The sequence below is a fragment of the Triticum urartu genome, chromosome 6, assembly GCF_003073215.2.
Source record: "Triticum urartu cultivar G1812 chromosome 6, Tu2.1, whole genome shotgun sequence".
NCBI lineage: Eukaryota > Viridiplantae > Streptophyta > Magnoliopsida > Poales > Poaceae > Triticum > Triticum urartu.
The window spans coordinates 526,660,155-526,665,269 of record NC_053027.1 but is presented as its reverse complement, the minus strand read 5'-3'; the positions used below and the strand labels follow the sequence as shown (position 1 = coordinate 526,665,269).

Genomic DNA, 5,115 nt, shown 5'->3' with positions numbered 1-5,115 from the left:
TCCCGTGGAGACATGGACTTATATAACTGAACCTTTTTGGGATTACAATTTTAGATTTTTTTTCTCGTCCAAACTGACGACACCATCAACTCTGAGTTTGCATGGTTTCACTAGTTGAACTGATGGATGTTTTCTTTCTCTTTTGTTCAAACTCGAACATTTTTTGCAACGAAGGTATGTACTTCCTTTTGTATATGACTTGAACAATTTTCATGATTTTTGTAATAAATATTTTGTACTTCTTTTTATTTTCTTCAATGAAGAAAACAATGATCATTTGAAATAATTGTCAACCCCAAACTTTTGTGAAAAAAAATCTCTGAACTTGTCGTATCCTCGAGTTTGAATGGATGTAAATACTTTTTGCCAAATTGCTCCAGATTTCTATATGGTACGCACACAACCTTGATGAGCCAATGTAAAAGTACATATGAACTTCCCGGATTTGAGAACACATACTTCAGTACATAGCGCACCATTAAATTGCTGCACAACGACTAAAATGCATAAAAACTGCCAAAGATGCATAGTGCACCATTGAGGTATTAACCATTCATACTTTCTAGATACATTACAGTGCATCTACATACCAAAGGTATGTGTACAGCAAGAATCTGAAAAAAAATCTGAATCCCTCTCACGCTTTTGTACTTGGTCTTCTCACATTTATCTCATTTTTCACATTACTTCTTCCTCTTCTACTAGTACCTCTCACTGGCCTTCTTTGATTCTGCACCCAGCAAGCCCAAGATGTCCATAAATAAAAAACCCGACAAACAGTACACAAAAAGATGTTGTTAATAGGGTTGCAAGAATGCTAAAAGAATACAATATAAACAATGATGCTAGAATAGTAATTGTGTAACACCATTCGACAACTACAATTCGTGAAGGAAATATATCAAAACATCCACCAAAGAGGTGCATGAATATTAGTTTCCCATGGAAATTATAAAAACTATACGCATGTAGCCAGCTTTTCTCCTCTGTTTTTTTTGCATACTCAAAGAATATGAAGTCTGAAAGGTTATAATTGTAAAACACACTCCAAAGCAAACCTATTTTCCTATTCCACATCAAAATATAAATTGTTTGAGGATAATCCAACTTGGAAAGGTAGTCATCTTTTCCAAGGGACCTTCTCTAAGCAATAAGAAGAGAGTTCATGCCACAAAAGGGACCTTCTCTAAGCAGTAAGTAGAAAGTTTAGGTCACAAAGTCTACTCTTAGACATATACACAATAAAATAAAACAATTATCAGTTGAACTAATTGGACAATAACATGCGAGCTTATAGCATTTGATCACTTGATCTTATAGCAATAGGAATAAGAAATATGTACGGCCTCCGACCTGTGGAGATTATAAGAAATTTGTAAATACTAGTGCTGCAACCAACATTTATAAATACTAGTGAACTTGAACTTATGGTCTCTCGAGATTTGAACTGATTGTGTTACAAGCACACGCACAAAAATCCAACGAAGCTGATATCAATACATGTTAAAAAGATAATCAAGTTCATGTATATTAATTTTGAGAAGTTCAGAAAGAAACTTTTTTAAAAGTTTGTAATGAAAAGATGTGCAAACATATTTAGTGCTTTTTTTTAGGAAGGAACTCAATTCAACAAAACATATGCAAACATCTCGGCTTCGAACTTCTGTATTTTTTTGAGCTTACTTCTCTTGAGATTTGAACTGATTTGTGTTACAAGCACACGAACAACTCCGAATGAGATGATGTTAGTACATGTAAAAAAGATAACCAAGTGCATGTATATTAACCGGAGAAGTTCAAAAAGGAGCTTCATCTTCACCATACTGACTAGACCAATACTGAAAAATTGAAGTACGAAAGGGAGACCAGCTTAAGTTCAAACTAGACAAACATAAGCTGCAAGCTCTATGCAAAGTAAACTAGCATCCATTTTCGAAAGCATCTATTTTCGAAATGGATGGTTATAGGTTTAGACAGAAGTTAAGTTTCAGCAATGCCCTTGCGACAAAGCAAACTAAAATGTATCATTTTGCCTCAGGACTCTGCACATTTAAAGCATAATGCACTGAAAAGAACACACAAGTTGAACTGAAAATCAAAACAAAAGTTGGGGTAGCATGCATGTGAGGAAGGAGGTCGAGGGCAGTAGGGCGCACAGTGGGTGAAGGACGCACAAGGAAGATGAGTTACCTTGTCACTAGGCTACGAGGCGACCTCCATCATGGAGGTCCTCGGGTTGGAGTGCATCAGCAACAAGTGGTGGGGCTGCGATAGGGGACAGGTTGGAGCGTGCACACATGGTGACGTCATGGAGAAGTAGGGCTGCTGGAGACATTGCAAAGCAGCACAACAATATTACATGTTTTCTAAAGTTGAGTAAAACATGTTTGAGATTATCAACAGTACACATATCATATCTCTCACCTATCAGTTCAAGAGTCGAAAACTTTTCGAACTGATGTAATTTTTTGTATTTTCAATTGTTGTAAAATATGTAGTTGAACTTATAGATTTCCATTTTGTAATTTTGCTTTTATAAAGATCATGTGTGCTTGTTTATGTACTGAAAACGGAATACTGAACTTGACAATACGGAAACAACAATACTTCATACTCATTCTCGCTTTGTTGCCATATGGTTAGAGCTTACAGCCACATGAGCAAAATCGTTTATTGTATTTTGTAATAATATGACATATAGTATAAAACCAAACTAGGTTTTAACACATACAATTTAACTTTTTCTGTATGTCTTTTTTGAACTGATGATATATATACATGGTGAACTATAGAGCATCAGTTTTTGCAGTAAACACAACTCATATTTTCAGAATCAGGAGATGGATCGAACTGATTGTTCTAGGTACGGTGAACTGATTTTTGCAGATAAAAATCAAGTTTCTAGGTACGGCGGACTACTGCTCGCGACTAACTCGACCATCTCGATGGCATGGGGTTGAACTAAGGACGGCTATGGGAGTACGGAGCATCGAGCGCGGCGGGTGGTGGCGCATACCTAGGTGAAGCAGGAAGGAGACGCGCATGTGAACAAAGGCTGGCTGCTTTGGGCCCCATGGTTGGAGGCCGTCTTTAGCCATGACAAGCACCGGGGTGCGCCTTCCTCAGTTGCGGAGCAACTTGCGCCTCCACACTTTCCCACAAATTGTCCAAAACACAAGGTTTAGCAACATGATAAGTAGTAATAGTAGTAGCATTAATGTAGGTGGCAAGGTAGCAGTGGCAAAAAAGTAGGCAACTATTCTTAATTTGCTCCACAACAGCTTCAATTCACATTTTGCTACTACTTTCAGTTGGAAAAGAAAGACAAAACGGATAGAAGATCCCCCAGTTGGGGTAGTGAACCTTTTTACTGAACAACTACAATTCTACCATATAGTAAACTGTTGTATAATTAGAAAACAGTCTGGATTTTTTGCACAAACACCGTACTGTTTTATATGTTTTCCAAGAACTTGAGATAGCTCACGTACTGAACTAAGAACACCTAGTTTGTGTTTCAGGAAATAAAATAGACATCCTCTCCTTTTTGTGATAAAACTAGTGTGGACTTGGGAGGAGCGGTAGTGTGGACGGACAATTAACCTCTCTTTTCTCTTGCTCCTAAATGCATGCAGCTGGGATCCCGAGGCGACAGAGGTGGTCGTCGCGCGGGGGGAGGAGCAGGAAGGGGCGGAGGTGGTTGTTGCTGATGCTACGCCTTCCCACCGGCGGCCGCCCCTGTGGAGGCAGATCCATGGTCCGTCGCGGAGGTGGGAGGCGAGGGCGCGGTGCGTCGCCGGATGTTAGATGAAATTCGAACTAGATTAGATGAAATTCTACACACACAAAATGCACGGTGGGAACTAGATTAGAAGAATTCTTTTTTCACATTTGAACCACTGAATTTTTGCACGGTGTACTTATATAGTTTCATCTTTATAGTAAGCTACAGTAGAAATGAAAATATGTTGGAGGGAGCATGCTAGATTAGAAGAAATTCTTTTTTCACATTTGACACCTGAACTTCGACTTGTTATCTCCAACAAACTCCCCTTGAATGTTTTCTTTTTTCAAACTTCCCAAGTTTACGTTTTCTAACTGATTGAATAGTAGTATGTGAGCTCACCAACACGATGAAATTTCTACTGAACACTAAGGTGCATAATATACACACAAGGTACCTGAACAATTTACTTAGCCTGGTCGAAGGAGAAGGTGCAGCAGCAGCAACAGGATGTGAAAGAAGAACTTGTCGCCCGTGGAGATGTTTGCTTGCACGCATCTACTTGAGCGACCGACCGTGGAGCAAGCAGTTGGACTGCCGAGTTGGACGGCATGCTGTGGCCACCGGATGCGGTGACACGAAGCGACGGCCCCCTGCAGGGAGTGGGGGTAGGTCGCCAAGGCGGCGGCAGGGACGACTGGTCATGGCGATTGGTGGCACTATGGTGGCTCCCGACAGTGGCGGCTAGAAGCAGCGGGGCCGCCGGCGGCGCGTGGAAGCAGGGGGGCGGCGGTGGCGCGTGGAAGCAGGGGGGCGCCGGGAGCGAGGGAGGAGGTGGGGGCGGGGGCAGCGCTGGGATCCAGGAGGAGGTGGGGGAGGGGCGGCGCTGGAGACAGGGAGAAGGTGGGGGTGGGGCGGCGGCGGGATCCGGGAGGAGGTGGGGGCGGGGCGACGGCGGGATCCGGGAGGAGGTGGGGTGGGGGGGCGGCGCCGGGAGCATGGAGAAGGTGGGGAGCGGGGAGAAGGTGGGGGCGAGCCACGCCAGGAGCCTGGAGAAGGTGAGACCAGGGGTGAGTCGTATGGGTGGGGTGGGTTTTTTTGTCTAGTACCCGGCGGGTTAAGTAGCTGATCTGGAAAAACGGATGCGCGTCTATATATATATATATATAGGACAACACTATTCTAACCCCGGAATTAGAATAATTATTTGGATCACAGCCAGCCCTATATAGGACCCGCTGGAGGTTCCTGAGATCTGAAAATGCCACCGAACACAAAAAGGAAAAAATCCCCCTGTACCTCCCCACGCCCCCACTCCCTCCCCGATCCAGCAACCATCCCCACGCCCCCAGTCCCTCCCCGATCCAGCTACCCACCATCGCCGGCGCCGG

At 43.0% G+C, this 5,115-nt stretch overlaps 1 long non-coding RNA gene across 2 annotated transcripts; it reads right to left on the bottom strand.

Annotated features, from left to right (window-relative positions):
• Positions 1–366: 366 nt before the first annotated feature.
• Positions 367–4,799, bottom strand: LOC125514884. 2 transcript variants are annotated; one of them, XR_007286648.1, is made up of 2 exons: positions 3,017–4,799; positions 367–2,325 (listed from the first exon to the last, which is right to left on the bottom strand). It is a non-coding gene; the product is annotated as an uncharacterized LOC125514884 (long non-coding RNA). The 2 variants fall into 2 exon arrangements; XR_007286649.1 differs by having other exon boundaries at positions 367–2,322.
• Between the last annotated feature and the right edge of the window lie 316 nt (positions 4,800–5,115).